This window comes from Nerophis lumbriciformis, linkage group LG29 (genome assembly GCF_033978685.3).
Source record: "Nerophis lumbriciformis linkage group LG29, RoL_Nlum_v2.1, whole genome shotgun sequence".
NCBI lineage: Eukaryota > Metazoa > Chordata > Actinopteri > Syngnathiformes > Syngnathidae > Nerophis > Nerophis lumbriciformis.
This window is the reverse complement of record NC_084576.2, coordinates 20754109-20771048: the sequence shown is the minus strand read 5'-3', so window position 1 is coordinate 20771048 and position 16940 is coordinate 20754109. Positions and strand designations below refer to the sequence as shown.

The window sequence follows — 16940 nt, the reverse complement described above, 5'->3', positions numbered from 1 at the left end:
AAATAATGCTGACAATTTCAGAAAATAAAATTGTGTGAGCAAAATTTGTGGTTTTAAAATTCAGTTTGTCAAAACAACCCCTTTTAAAATTCAGTGAGTATTCAGTGCAAAAAAAATAAATCAGTGTATAAAAATATTCAGTGTAAAAAAAATGGTGTAGAAAAAATCAGTGTAAAAGAATTCAGTGCATAGAAATTCACTAAAACAAAATTCAGTGCAAAAACAACGCAGGGTATAAAAAAATAAATGTAAAAAATTCACAGTAAGAAATACAACCACTTAGTGTGTATCAATTTAGTGTAAAAAAAAAAAATCACTGTATACACAAAATTTAGTGTTTAGTGTAAAACAATTCAATTGAAAAACAATTTTGTGAATTTAAAAATGAAATGTAAAAAAATCAGTGTAGAAAATAGTGTTTTCTATAAAAATTCAGGGTAAAAAAAATCAGTGCAAAAGAAATTCAGTGTATAAAAAATCACTGTATACAAAAATTCAGTGTAGAAACAATTTAGTGTATTAAAAATTGTATGTAAACAATATAGTGTAAAAATAGTGTTTTATTAAAAAAAAAATGTGCAAAAAAAAAAATTCAATTTATAGAAATTCAGTGTAAAAAAATTCAGTGCAAAAACATTTCAGTGTATAAATATTTGATGTGAAAAAATCTGTGTAAAAAATAGTGTTTTATATAAAAATTTAGTGTATCAATTTAGTGTAAAAAAATCACTGTATAAAAACATTCAGTGCAAAAAAATAAGTTCGAAAACACTTTAGTTTATTAAATATTCTATGTAAAAAATTCAGTGTAAAAAATTACAGTGTTTTGTATAAAAATGCAGTGTTAAATATTTCAGTGTATAGAAATTCAGTGTAAGAAAAAATAGTATTTTATATAAAAATTCAGTGTGTATCAATTAAGTGCAAAAAAATATATCACTGTATAAAAAAATTGGTGCAGAAAAATTCAGTGTAAAAAAATTGGTACAAAAAAATTCAGTGTAAAAAAATCAGTACAAAAACAATTCAGTGTATAAAAATTCAATGTAAAAAAACTAGTGTAAAAATACAGTATTTTAAATACAAATTCAGTGTAAAACAATTAATTGTATAAAAATTCAATGTAAGAAAAATCAGTGTAAAAGAAAAGTGTTTTATATTTTTAAAAAAAATCAGTGGGTCGATTTTGTGTAAAGAAATCACTATATAAAAACATTTTTGTGTAAAAAAATTGCTACAGAAAAATTCAGGGTAAAAAAATTCTGTTAAAAAACAATTTTGTGTATTAAAAATTGTAGGTAAAATATTCAGTGTAAAAAATAGTGTTTTATTAAAAAAAAATGTGGGTAAAAAAAATCACTGCAGAAAAAGTCAGCGTAAAAAAAACTGGTGCAACTAAATTTCAGTTTATAAAAATTCTGTTCAAAAAATGTCAGTGTATAAACATTCAATGGAAAACAAATTAAGTGTAAAATAAATCCAGTGTAAAGAAATGTGTCACTTCAAAACTCAAGACCCACTTCTGGTAAATGAAGACTGAAGAACCTCTTTGACTGGTATTGACACATGATGCATTGCTTCAGTCTTAATTTACAGGAAGTTGGTTTTGAGGTTTGAAGCAAAAAACATTTCTGCACTGAATTTTAACAGACTGAAATTTTAAACACATATTTTGCTCACAAAACGTCATACAAATTACAAATAAAATTGTTAGCATAATTTGATGCAAAAAAAATTATTAATTATTCTTAAAAATGATTTTATAATAAAGACACAAATTAACTTCCAAATTCCACCAGCTGTCATGAATCTGATTGCTTTTAATTCAGATTGAGTTTTTGTTGCATGGTTTATGTCGCGCTCGTGTGAGTTCTTGTGGTTTATTCTTTAAAATAGAAAGTGGTTATTGCAAGAATCTGTGAGCAGGCTGACAAACACATCAATTTCTCTCTAATGAACAGCAGGTCACAGGAGCAATTCAGAGTCCGGCATCCGGGAAGTCCCTGAAGTGGTCACGTCAATGCCAATAACGTCTGGAACTGTTCTCCCCGGGTGCCGTCTGTAGTTGGTCCCTCGACGGACGTAGCTTTGTGGTCGTGTGTACTCGCCAAACAATTTCCATTGGCGAGCGGTCTCAGAGCATCGCAGGTATTGGGTTTCGGTTACACAGGACAGAATCATTAAAAAAAACAAAACCCACAGCTCCATTTCTGTCTAATCCACTAACAAACTCAACAGCGGCTGGCGGTTTATGAAAGCAAATCAATGTGGGCTTTTGTCCGGGTTGTGCTAAGGTCTCACTCGTACCGCAACCAACCCTCCAATCAAATTGTTTTCTGGTCTTCAGGAAGTTTAGCGTCAGAAACAGAGGTCTGTTAAACACTTCCAAAGTTGTACAACGTGAAATTCAACCAAAAAGTACACAAGCTGAGAAAATATCAGCTTGGAGAAAATATCCCTAACAACGTATTTGTCCAGTCCTCAAAAATAAATCTTCCCTGAGGAGCCAATAAAGGTTTTGGAAGGTTACCAAACGGTGAATAAGGAGCGAGTCGCACTCAAACAGCTTGATGAGCACACATCGTCGTGGCTGAAGAGGAGACACGCCACACACTCGCTCTCGACTTGGCATCATTCCGCACAATTAACCACTTAGGGACACCTAAACCGAGCTGAAATGTCACGATTCCAACGGCACTACGCCGCCACATCCCCTTTCCCCGATCCTGTTCGTCTCAAACCCGATGGAGCCATTTCCTGCCATTATATAACATCATCTCGTAAGAATGAGTCGGGCTTGATTTATTCGCCTCGCCGGCCTCAAATCGTCGCCCCTCGCCGCGAGAGCGCTGATGATGAGGATAATAATAGGCCTGTTTTCCAGAGGAGTGGAAGCGGCGCACAAGCGTTACAAATATTTACATGCACGATCCAAAGTTGCTCCAGAGGGGTCCTGGCAACATCGGCATCCCCTTACACCAATGGAATGGTCTACTTCCTTCTGGCACAGGAAGTCTCATTATGTGACCACAGCTAACGTAGGCAGATTCAATAGTAATGTTCTTACTTGAAGATAGTTTAAAAAGCCAAGCTATGCTAGGCATCACTACTGCATCAGCATTGACAGTAATAACCCAGCTGGCACAAGACATTAATACAACGTTGATTATACGCACATGTCCTTTAAACCTGACTTAGAAACAACGTTGCTAAATAGTTGGTCTAACAGTGGATCCATGTTAAAGTTAAAGTTAAAGTGAAAGTACCAATGATTGTCACACACACACTAGGTGTGGCACGATTATTCTCTGCATTTGACCCATCACCCTTGATCACCCCCTGGGAGGTGAGGGGAGCAGTGGGCAGCAGCGATGGCCGCGCCCGGGAATCATTTTGGTGATTTAACCCCCAATTCCAACCCTTGATGCTGAGTGCCAAGCAGGGAGATAATGGGTCCCATTTTTATAGTCTTTGGTATGACTCGGCCGGGGTTTGAACTCACAACCTACCGATCTCAGGGCGGACACTCTAACCACTAGGCCACTGGTTGTTGGTTGGGAAATGACCAAATTTCAATGGTTGAATCAACGTCACAACCTGACATTGATTTAACGTCGTCAAAAAACATGTTGTTTCAACGTTGTATTTGTGTTGTGGAATTTTGGTTGGGAAATGACCACATTTCAATGGTCGAGTCAACGTCACAACCTGACATTGACCAAATGTCATCAAAAAACATGTTGTTTCAACGTTGTATTTGTGTTGTAGAATTTTGGTTGGGAAATGACCCCATTTCAATGGTGGAGTCAACATCACAACCTGACATTGAATAAACGTCGTAAAAATCATGTTGTTTTAACGTTGTATTTGTGTTGTAGAATTTTGGTTGGGAAATGACCAGATTTCAATGGTCAAATCAACATCACAACCTGACATTGATTAAATGTTGTTTCAACGTTGTTTTTTGTGTTGTAGAATTTTGGTTGGGAAATGACCAAATTTCAATGTTCGAGTCAACGTCACAACCTGACATTGATTAAATGTCGTCAAAAAGCACGTTGTTTCAACGTTGTATTTGTGTTGTAGAATTTTTGGTTGGGAAATTACCAAATTTCAATGGTCAAGTCAACGTCACAACCTGACATTGATTAAATATCATCAAAAAGCATGTTGTTTCAACGTTGTATTTGTGTTGTAGAATATTGGTTGGGAAATTACCAAATTTCGTGGTGGAGTCAACATCACAACCTGACATTGAATAGACGTCGTAAAAATCATGTTGTTTTAACGTTGTATTTGTGTTGTACAATTTTGGTTGGGAAATGACCAAATTTCAATGGTGAAATCAACGTCACAACCTGACTGATTAAATGTTGTCAAAAAGCATGTTGTTTCAACGTTGTTTTTTGTGTTGTAGAATCTTGGTTGGGAAATGACCAAATTTCAATGGTCGAGTCAACATCACAACCTGACGTTGATTAAATGTCGTCAAAAAGCATGTTGTTTCAACGTTTTATTTGTGTTGTAGAATATTGGTTGGGAAATGACCAAATTTCAATGGTCGAGTCAACGTCACAACCTGACATTGATTAAATGTCGCCAAAATACATGTTTCAACGTTGTATTTGTGTTGTAGAATTTTGGTTGGGAAATGACCAAATTTCAATGTTCGAGTCAACGTCACAACCTGACATTGATTAAATGTCGCCAAAATACATGTGTCAACGTATTTGTGTTGTAGAATTTTGGTTGGGAAATAACCAAATTTCAATGTTCGGGTCAACGTCACAACCTGAAATTGATTAAATGTCGTCAAAAAGCATGTTGTTTCAACGTTGTGTTTGTGTTGTAGAATTTTGGTTGGGAAATGACCAAATTTTAATGGTCGAGTCAACGTCACAACCTGACATTGATTAAATGTTGTCAAAAAGCATGTTGTTTCAACGTTGTATTTGTGTTGTAGAATATTGGTTGGGAAATAACCGAATTTCAATGGTGGAGTTAACATCACAACCTGACATTGAATAGACGTCGTAAAAATCATGTTGTTTTAACGTTGTATTTGTGTTGTACAATTTTGGTTGGGAAATGACCAAATTTCAATGGTGAAATCAACGTCACAACCTGACTGATTAAATGTTGTCAAAAAGCATGTTGTTTCAACGTTGTTTTTTGTGTTGTAGAATCTTGGTGGGGAAATGACCAAATTTCAATGGTCGAGTCAACATCACAACCTGACGTTGATTAAATGTCGTCAAAAAGCATGTTGTTTCAACGTTTTATTTGTGTTGTAGAATATTGGTTGGGAAATGACCAAATTTCAATGGTCGAGTCAACGTCACAACCTGACATTGATTAAATGTCGCCAAAATACATGTTTCAACGCATTTGTGTTGTAGAATTTTGGTTGGGAAATGACCAAATTTCAATGGTGAAATCAACGTCACAACCTGACTGATTAAATGTTGTCAAAAAGCATGTTGTTTCAACGTTGTTTTTTGTGTTGTAGAATCTTGGTTGGGAAATGACCAAATTTCAATGTTCGAGTCAACGTCACAACCTGACATTGATTAAATGTCGTCAAAAAGCACGTTGTTTCAACGTTGTATTTGTGTTGTAGAATTTTTGGTTGGGAAATTACCAAATTTCAATGGTCAAGTCAACGTCACAACCTGACATTGATTAAATATCATCAAAAAGCATGTTGTTTCAACGTTGTATTTGTGTTGTAGAATATTGGTTGGGAAATTACCAAATTTCGTGGTGGAGTCAACATCACAACCTGACATTGAATAGACGTCGTAAAAATCATGTTGTTTTAACGTTGTATTTGTGTTGTACAATTTTGGTTGGGAAATGACCAAATTTCAATGGTGAAATCAACGTCACAACCTGACTGATTAAATGTTGTCAAAAAGCATGTTGTTTCAACGTTGTTTTTTGTGTTGTAGAATCTTGGTTGGGAAATGACCAAATTTCAATGGTCGAGTCAACATCACAACCTGACGTTGATTAAATGTCGTCAAAAAGCATGTTGTTTCAACGTTTTATTTGTGTTGTAGAATATTGGTTGGGAAATGACCAAATTTCAATGGTCGAGTCAACGTCACAACCTGACATTGATTAAATGTCGCCAAAATACATGTTTCAACGTTGTATTTGTGTTGTAGAATTTTGGTTGGGAAATGACCAAATTTCAATGTTCGAGTCAACGTCACAACCTGACATTGATTAAATGTCGCCAAAATACATGTGTCAACGTATTTGTGTTGTAGAATTTTGGTTGGGAAATAACCAAATTTCAATGTTCGGGTCAACGTCACAACCTGAAATTGATTAAATGTCGTCAAAAAGCATGTTGTTTCAACGTTGTGTTTGTGTTGTAGAATTTTGGTTGGGAAATGACCAAATTTTAATGGTCGAGTCAACGTCACAACCTGACATTGATTAAATGTTGTCAAAAAGCATGTTGTTTCAACGTTGTATTTGTGTTGTAGAATATTGGTTGGGAAATAACCGAATTTCAATGGTGGAGTTAACATCACAACCTGACATTGAATAGACGTCGTAAAAATCATGTTGTTTTAACGTTGTATTTGTGTTGTACAATTTTGGTTGGGAAATGACCAAATTTCAATGGTGAAATCAACGTCACAACCTGACTGATTAAATGTTGTCAAAAAGCATGTTGTTTCAACGTTGTTTTTTGTGTTGTAGAATCTTGGTGGGGAAATGACCAAATTTCAATGGTCGAGTCAACATCACAACCTGACGTTGATTAAATGTCGTCAAAAAGCATGTTGTTTCAACGTTTTATTTGTGTTGTAGAATATTGGTTGGGAAATGACCAAATTTCAATGGTCGAGTCAACGTCACAACCTGACATTGATTAAATGTCGCCAAAATACATGTTTCAACGCATTTGTGTTGTAGAATTTTGGTTGGGAAATGACCAAATTTCAATGGTGAAATCAACGTCACAACCTGACTGATTAAATGTTGTCAAAAAGCATGTTGTTTCAACGTTGTTTTTTGTGTTGTAGAATCTTGGTGGGGAAATGACCAAATTTCAATGGTCGAGTCAACATCACAACCTGACGTTGATTAAATGTCGTCAAAAAGCATGTTGTTTCAACGTTTTATTTGTGTTGTAGAATTTTGGTTGGGAAATTAGCAAATTTCAATGATCGAATATACGTCACAATCTGACAATGAATAGACGTCGTCAAAAAGCATGTTGTTTCAACATTGTATTTGTGTTGAAGAATTTCGGTTGGGAAATGACCAAATTTCAATGGTCAAATCAACGTCACAACCTGACATTGATTAAATGTCGTCAAAAAGCATGTTGTTTTAAAGTTGTATTTGTGTTGTAGAATTTTTGGTTGGGAAATTACCGAATTTCAATGGTCGAGTCAACGTCACAACCTGACATTGATTAAATGTCATCAAAAAGCATGTTGTTTCAACGTTCTATTTGTGTTATGGAATTTTGGTTGGCAAATGATCAAATTTCAATGGTAGAGTCAACGTCACAGCCTGACACTGATTAAATGTTGCCAAAAATCATGTTGTTTCAACGTTGTATTTGTGTTGTAGAATATTGGTTGGGAAATGACCAAATTTCAATGGTGGAGTCAACATCAGAACCTGACATTGAATAGACGTCGTAAAAATCATGTTGTTTCAACGTTGTATTTGTGTTGTAGAACATGGGTTGACATTTAACCTTTGCTACCTCTGTCGTCTTGTCCTGGATGTATGTCAAAACCAAAAGGGTTCTTTTAGCAGAGACGAAAGAATGAATCCTCTTATTTAGTGTCCATCAGAAACTGGATCGTAGTTTTTGTTGGACTTTGAGCAGGAAGAAAACTTTGTGGTTGTTCATTTTAGAAGCGTGTGTGCCGCTGTTGACGTGCATGAGTCATCGAGAAGCTGCTGCTCTGCTGCTCGCTCTCAGGAAGTCTCATCCTCCAGCTCAAGCCTGGCGCGCGAGGGCGTGAGTGTTACGTTGATTTTATGAGACACTTAGCACGGTAGTTAGCAGTGAGTAATTGTGTTGTAACGCAATGATGTCAACCCGGGCTGTGAATCTCCGGGCACCACACGATTCGATTCGATTCTTGGGGGAAACGATTCGATTCAGAATCAATACTTTTTACTAACATTTGGTGCCAGTTCTATGAGTAACTACATTCCTTCATAAAATACTATAACAACTCTGATACAATTCTATATTACTTAAAAGAAAACTGGTTTTGTTTAATAGAATTCTACCCAACATTAAATAAAGTCAAATACAAATAAAGCAACAAGAGAAGTATCCAACATTTCTCTTTTGTAATGTAAATCTGTACAGCAGATATACTGTAGATCATCTACATCAACAATATGATTTGGCAGAGTGTCTGGACAAGACAGATTGAAAAAAAATAATAAATAAAAATAATTAAAAAAATCTCAGAATTATATTATTTTATAATAAAGAATTATGATTTTTTTTTTTTATTGATTTTTTTAATGGGTTTTTTATCGATTAAAAATCGTTACAAACAAGAATCGCGATTATTTCTAAAATATTTTTTTTATTTTCCACAACCCCAAAAGGGACAATTGGTAGAAAATGGATGGATAGATGGATTTTGATTTATTTTTCATCGAATACAAATTGCTAAAAATAAGAATCGCGATTCATTCGAAAATGATATCAACGACATTTAGTTCTTTGAGAGACTCATTTCAGAGACCTACTAGCGGTACAAAATTCTGAATAAAACTGTTTTATTTCTCAGAATTGCTTGCATTTTAGATAAATCACACCATTACTTTTTTTGGATGCACGATATGTAATTTTTTCAAGCCAATACCACATATGTATGCTTCTCAAGACCGATACCAATAATTCATTTGTGTATGGTACTGTTAAATGTAGATTTAGGTGCATTTTGTGCTCACCGGGAGGTAAGAAGGGGTCAAACAAAGGTGGATTTTACAAAGTGTACACATAGATTTAGTCCTGACTTTTAGGAGAATATTTTCATACTTTTGAGCAAAACGGAACGACTTAGAAGTTACGAGCTTTGGCCTGCTTGAAGAAGATAAAAAATAATGATCTGTGATTGTGTCATCTCTGGCAAATGTTTTCTTGCGCCACAGGAGTAGGAACAAGCAACAGGGCATATAAGCCACACCCACTAAATTGTAGAAGAAATACAGGTATTCCATATATAAGCTGCACAGGACTATAAGTCGCAGATATATATGTTGTGAAATGTGTTATTTACACAAAAATATTTTGTAAATGTTTACCTTAATTGTTTCCAAACGGTGTCTTGTCTGTAACACAGCAGTAAAACGGCTGATCAAACAAAACAGAAGTCATCGTCATGGACACCGACGTTGTCTCAATTTACAAATGCTACTATTTTGCGACGATGTTTCAAAGTCAGTTTTGAAGGACATGTACGTATAATCAACGTTGTATCTAGAGATGTCCGATAATGGCTTTTTGCCGATATCCGGTATTCCGATGTTGTCCAACTCTTTAATTACCGATACCGATATCAACCAATACTGATATATACAGTCGTGGAATTGACACATTATTATGCCTAATTTGGACAACCAGGTATGGTGAAGATAAGGTACTTTTAAAAAAAAATTTATAAAATAAAATAAGATAAATACATTTAAAACATTTTCTTGAATAAACAAGAAAGTAAAACATTATAAAAACAGTTACATAGAAACTAGTAATTAATGAAAATTAGTAAAATTAACTGTTAAAGGTTAGTACTATTAGTGGACCAGCAGCACGCACAATCATGTGTGCTGACGGACTGTATCCCTTGCAGACTGTATTGATATATATTGATATATAATGTAGGAACCAGAATATTAATAACAGAAAGAAACAATCCTTTTGTGTGAATGAGTGTAAATGGGGGAGGAAGTTTTTTTGGGTTGGTGCACTAATTGTAAGTGTATCTTGTGTTTTTTATGTTGATTTAATACAAATAAAAATAAAAAAATTAAAAAAATTAAAAAAACATGATACCGATAATAAAAAAAAACAATACCGATAATTTCCGATATTAAATTTTAACGCATTTATCGGCCGATAATATCGGCAGGCCGATATTATCGGACATCTCTAGTTGTATCATTCGTCAAAAACCGCCTGAAGTTGCGTCCGTCGTGGCGCGGCTGGGACATTAGCGAGTGGCATACGGGCAGGTGTGCGGCGGAGCAGCAGAGCAGATGTTGTCGCTCAAGTATGGAAGTCAAAGCACAGCTGGAAGTGGTTTGTGACCGAGCTGGGTGTGCAGACGGGCCTCAGATGGTTTGAGTTGGGGGAAGAATGCTTCATAGATCACGAGCGCAGGTTGAGCGAGTTTCGCTTTAGTCCACCAAATAATGAAACGCCTCTCTGCTGTTTTCCCACAATATGATCCCACGGATGCTCCGAATTAAAGTGGAACAGATTTTGCCTTACAAGAAACATTTGGAGGCTGGAGAGATGGAAACGCACAAACCATGTTGTGTAACTCCAGCTTGACTTTCCTCACCTTTTGTCAGCTGCACGGGGAAATCAAAACGTTTTTAGAGCTTTTGGAGGAGACATCGGAGTGACTAAGGTCTAAACATGGAAAACTTTACTGTTCTGGTTTGCAAGCCCACCATCCTGCACATGCAGTGTGCATGCCAGGCCAGTATTTGGCAGTGTGATACAAAAATTACTTGTGGCCAATTAACACGTCAATAAACAAAACTTCAGTGATCATTAGATTGTGTAAACTGGTAAAGTGATGATGGTGTTTTCCAAAGTATTTATCTGCATTTGTGGGGCGAGTGCGAGACAAACATCAGACTGCCACAGAGGGATTTAAAGTACCAGTAGTGTGGAAAAACAAGTGTCCTCTATATTGAAGCTATTATCATATATACTGTAGTGGTCAAAAGTTTACATACACTTGTAAAGAACATAATGTCATGGCTTAATTCTAGCCGGATTTAGCCATTCCTGGGTATTCATGGGCATTGTGGCCAAACAGCTCAATTTTTGTTTCATCTGACCACAGAACTTTCATCCAGAAGGTCTTATCTTTGTCCATGGGATGTCAGATGAAACAAAAATTGAGCTGTTTGGCCACAATACCCAGCAATATGTTTGGAGGAGAAAAGGTGAGGCCTTTAATCCCAGGAACATCATTCCTACCGTCAAGCATGGTAGTGGTAGTATTATGCTCTGGGCCTGTTTTGCTGCCAATGGAACTGATGATTTACAGAGAGTAAATGGGACAATGAAAAAGGAGGATTATCTCCAAATTCTTCAGGACAACCCAAAATCATCAGCCCGGAGGTTGGGTCTTGGGCGCAGTTGGGTGTTCCAACAGGACAATGACCCCAAACACACGTCAAAAGTGGTAAAGGAATGGCTAAATCAGGCTAGAATTACGGTTTTTGTGATGACCTGGGCGCATGGTGATGCGGGGTTTCGTTCTCCCAGGAATGCAGACGGGCTTCAGACACAGCGTGCAGGTAAGAAAGGATTTATTTAAGAAATAAATTATACTAAAAGCACATAATTTACTTATATGCCACAATCCAAACAACCTTCCCTAGTCATGGTGCAAACAAAAAAATGCAACTAACATTAAGGTCAACACACATGGTCACACATAACACAATCTGCTCACTGAACTTTGAGGATATTATAAAAAAACAAAACATCCAAACACCATTAAACAAAAAATCTAAATTACATCCCTTTAAATCCAGTAAATCAGATCAATGACCCTTGAATTTATTTTGGTGTAAAAGCACATCATTTACTTATACGCCACAATCCAAACAACCTTCCCTAGTCATGGTGCAACAAAAAAAATGCAACTAACATAAAGGTCAATACACATGGTCACACATAACACAATCTGCTCACTGAACCTTGAGGATAGAAAAAAAAACACCCAAACACCATTAAAAAAAATTCAAAATTACACCCATTAGACTGCATTAGGGGAAAAATGTAAAAACTCTCTCCACACTTATCTATACTATCAAGCAGCATTTCAGCTGCTTGATATTTCTGATTGATTACAAAACTTTAAGGAGGTCGTCACGGAAGTAAACAAGGTAGCAGTCCAACTTTCACATACTCTTAATATCCAATTACATTAATTATACATCCATTATTTTAATATAATACCTACTCAGTGGCCTTGTGGTTAGAGTGTCCACCCTGAGATCGGTAGGTTGTGAGTTCAAACCCCGGCCGAGTCATACTAAAGACTATTAAAAATGGGACCCATTACCTTCCTGCTTGGCACTCAGCATCAAGGGTTGGAATTGGGGGTTAAATCACCAAAAATGATTCCCGGGCGCGGCCACTGCTGCTGCTCACTGCTCCCTTCAACTCCCAGGGGGTGAACAAGGGGATAAGTCAAATGCAGAGGAAAAATGTCACCACACCTAGTGTGTGTGTGACAATCATTGGTACTCTAACTTTAACTTAACTTATATAATATGTACGCCAACATTTTTTAGCCCAATGCGGCCCTCAAGTCAAAAAGTTCGGACACCCCTGGTCTAAATTATATGCCACATAGTTTATTTTTCTGGATGCAGAGAAAGCTTGTGCACCCGTGACTTAAAAGTTTATGAAATCTGCACCACCTGAGCTATGAGAACGGTCAAAACACACGGAACCACACAGTCGTTGTGGCTTGTGCAGCCCTTTGAGACACTCGTGATTTAGGGCTACATAAGTAAACATTGATTGATAAACATTGAACTAACGCTACATCTAAATGTACAAGTCCGCTTTGATTGTGTCATGCCCAAAGGTCGCACCCTTGCTCCTCCTGTGGCTCCACGTGGAAACTGGACACTGTGTTCTCCTGCTAGTCCATTTGGACCTACTCGGCAAAGGGCAGACACATGACAGCCAGATGTTACAAGCAGACTTTAAAAGCGCAGCCAGATTGGACCGAAACTCCAAACAGTCCATTTCAGACTCAACGTGTTCTAAATGTGATTCTTGTTGTCATTTGTTCCGGTCTCCCTTCAACTGGACACTCATCTGGTTACATGTAACTGTCCTAATCCATCACACGACATGCCTGGTTCTGGTTCGAATCAACTGGTGTGACAGGAAATCCTTCTTGTGGATCAAAAAAAAAGTCCAGGGCGGTCTTTGACAAGGGATTTTCTTATAGTCAAACCTGGTACGTTAGTAATGTTTTTGGTATGCCAGCAAGAGCACAGCTAAAAAGGATCCCCATGAATACACAGATCTCATTTGGGACTTTTTCCACCTCAAAAAGGCTAAACCACTCAGATAAACAAATAAACACGGCGGATACTTGATAGTTTAGTGAGGTCGAGAAGACGATCAAACTTGACTATCGAGAATAAGTACCGTATTTTCATGATCGGATTATAAGGCGCACTGCCGATGAGCGGGTCTATTCAGGTCTTTTTTCATACAAAAGGCGCACATTTAAAACATTTCCTTGTGGACTACATAACATGTAATGGTGGTTATTTGCTCAAAATGTTGCACAGATTATGTTTTACAGATCACCTACTCAGTGGCCTAGTGGTTAGAGCAGGGGTGCTCACACTTTTTCTGCAGGCGAGCTACTTTTCAATTGATCAAGTCGTGGGGATCTACCTCATTCATATATATAATTTATATTTACTTATTTATGAAATATATGTTTTTGTTAACAAGTTAAAGGTGTTTAATGATAATGCAAGCATGTTTAACACATATAGTTAATATTGTTAATACATTAAAGGTGTTTAATGATAATACAAGTATGTTTAATACATATAGTTAATATTGTTAACAAGCTAAAGGTGTTTAAAGATAATGCAAGCATGTTTAACACATATAGTTAATATTGTTAACAAGCTAAAGGTGGTTAAAAATAATACAAGCATGTTTAACACAAATAGTTAATATTGTTAACAACTTAAAGGTGGTTAAAGATAAAACAAGCATGTTTAACACATAGTTAATATTGTTAACAACTTAAAGGTGGTTAAAGATAATACAAGCATGTTTAACACATATAGTTAATATTGTTAACAACTTAAAGGTGGTTAAAGATAATACAAGCATGTTTAACACATATAGATTCCTTTCTTTCATGAAGACAAGAATATAAGTTGGTGTATTACCTGATTGTGATGACTTGCATTGATTGGAATCAGACAGTGGTGATGATAACGTCCGCATTTTCGAATGGAGGAGAAAAAAAGTCCTCCTTTCTGTCCAATACCACATGAAAGTGGTTGGTTTTTGGCATCTTATTTGTCCAGCTTCCGTACTCCTTTGTATACACTTTACAAGAAATACATTGTCGGCAAACTCCGTAGCTTGCTAGCTTGTGCACGCCAGCTTTCTGAGACTCTTATTTTGGTAGCGCAGGCAGGATGAAGCAGAGCTTTTATTGTGCAACTGTGCAGTCGGTCTTTGGAGTTTTGACGACAGGTACGGCGCCAGAGTCTGTTGAAATAAAGTGTTTCTCGCCTTCCAGTCGGTAATTGTAATGAGCTGGCAGCAGCCAGCGCCATCTCAGAAGACCCTCGGGTGCCGTGAATGTCAATCAAGTGACGAAAGTGACGTCATAGTGAAGATTTATGATCGCTCATTTTTAGGACTATTTTTTTAATGCCTGGCTGGTGATCGACTGACACACCCTCCGAGATCGACCGGTAGCTCGCGATCGACGTAATGAGCACCCCTGGGTTAGAGTGTCCGCCCTGAGATCGGTAGGTTGTGAGTTCAAACCCAGGCCGAGTCATACCAAAGACTATAAAAATGGGACCCATTACCTCCCTGCTTGGCACTCAGCATCAAGGGTTGGAATTGGGGGTTAAATCACCAAAAATGATTCCCGGGGTGGTGAACAAGGGGATGGGTCAAATGCAGAGGACAAATTTCACCACACCTAGTGTGTGTGTGACAATCATTGGTACTTTAACTTTAACTTTAAAGTCGTCGGGGAGTGAGGTTTACTGACGTACACACTGGCTGACCTCCGTTACACAAAGATTCGACTGCAAGGTTGATACTCGAATCCAGTCAATGAATAATCAACAATTCTAAGACACCCTTAAGGATGTTAAATCCAAAAACTGGAAGACACATAACTTTTTAGTTGTGGAAGTTCCATGGTTTGGTATGCAATGAGCAAACTGTTTTGAGTGTATTTACAACATCTTTAGGGTTAAACTTTTAATTTCAGACCATAACTGAGAGACCAATTTATTGGCAAGCTATTGTCTGTCATGTGTACACAAAAGACACTCCACCCAAACTCTAACCGGTGTTATCACTACCGGCTGTGTTTTGTTCGGGCGATTTGGACGCTTCTGGAATCCTCATCTGTGCTGCTGTGACAGTCATGTGCTCATCTCTCATGCCGCAGTCACATTACCAGAGGAATATAGGGGTCAAAGTGGGATGAACACCTCGAGGTTTTCGTACAGATGAAACCAGTCGGTTATTTCCCGCCGCGACAGCTGTTATTATCAGTGTGGCGTGGTGGGTTTGTGACGACTGTGATGTTTGTCAGAGTGGTAAAGTACTGACAGATTCTAAGCAGCAGTTTTGTGTCAGACGGTGGAATTAGGTCATTACTGATGATTACAGGGTGTACCTCAATTTTAAGGTCATGTTCGTGTTTAGTGAGAGACAAAAAATGCTTAGCTAAACAGCGGTAAATGTTTTTTTAGTGCTGTCAAGAGAGAAAGTCTGAAATTAAAATAATACAAAATTATTAAATATGATATTGTTCTCCATCTCTACTGAATAATGGCAGCAGACTGAGTTCATCTTATCCACCTGTCTTTGTTCATGTATTTCAGTAGGAAGTGTTCCCAAACAGGAGTTTGGGAATAGGGATGTCCCGATCCAGGTTTTTGCACTTCCGATCCGATACCGATATTGTTTTTGCACTTCCGATCCGATACCGATACTGACCGATACCGATACTGACCGATAATGGCCTATCCGAGCATGTATTAAAGTTTAAAGTTATTTAGCCTACTTAGTTGTCAGAATCATGTTGAAAAGGTTTTTAGTACTCTTGATAACAACTAGCCAGCTGAATTAGGGGAGTTTGAATAATACACAATGGTTGGTAACAAGAAACGGACCTGTTTATTCAAGGATAAACACAAAATAGACAAAATTATACATGACAAACAGAAATGGCATCATTGAAACTAGGGCTGGGCGATATGGCCTTTTTTTAATATTGCGATATTTTAAGGCCATATTGCGATACACGATATATATCTCGATATTTTGCCTTAGCCTTGAATGAACACTTGATGAATATAATCACAGCAGTATGATGATTCTATGTGTTTTGATTGATTGATTGAGACTTTTATTAGTAGATTGCACAGTGAAGTACATATTCCGTACAATTGACCACTAAATGGTAACACCCCAATAAGTTTTTCCAGGGGTCCACTTAAATTGATTCATGATACAGATATATACTATCAGATATATACTATCATCATAATACAGTCATCACACAAGATAATCACATTGAATTATTTACATTATTTATAATCCAGGGTGTGGAGGGGGGCGCCTGATGTAAGTGTCAAAAAGACAACTAAAAGAGTTTGATATGAGAATAAATCTAAAGTTAAAATATAGGGTAGAAATGCACCCATTTGCAGGAAATGTAGTCTTGATTTTCAACATTTTCTTTCAAGGCTTGCATGTCTACATTAAAACATTCTTCTTCATACTGCATTAATATATGCTACTTTTAAACTTTCATGCAGAGAGGGAAATCACAACAACAAAAAAATCACTATTTTTTTCATACAGTGTTGACATGGAAATGTTTGCTTCGGCGATGGTGTGGACGTGTGGCACCGAATGGAGATAAGCGTCTCGACAGACC

General features: G+C 36.9%; 1 protein-coding gene across 3 annotated transcripts in view; it reads right to left on the bottom strand.

Annotated features, from left to right (window-relative positions):
* The window catches only part of LOC133572098 (protein inscuteable homolog), a 142400-nt gene that overhangs the window by 58286 nt on the left and 67174 nt on the right, over positions 1 to 16940 (bottom strand). The gene's annotated exons all lie outside the window — the stretch shown is intronic.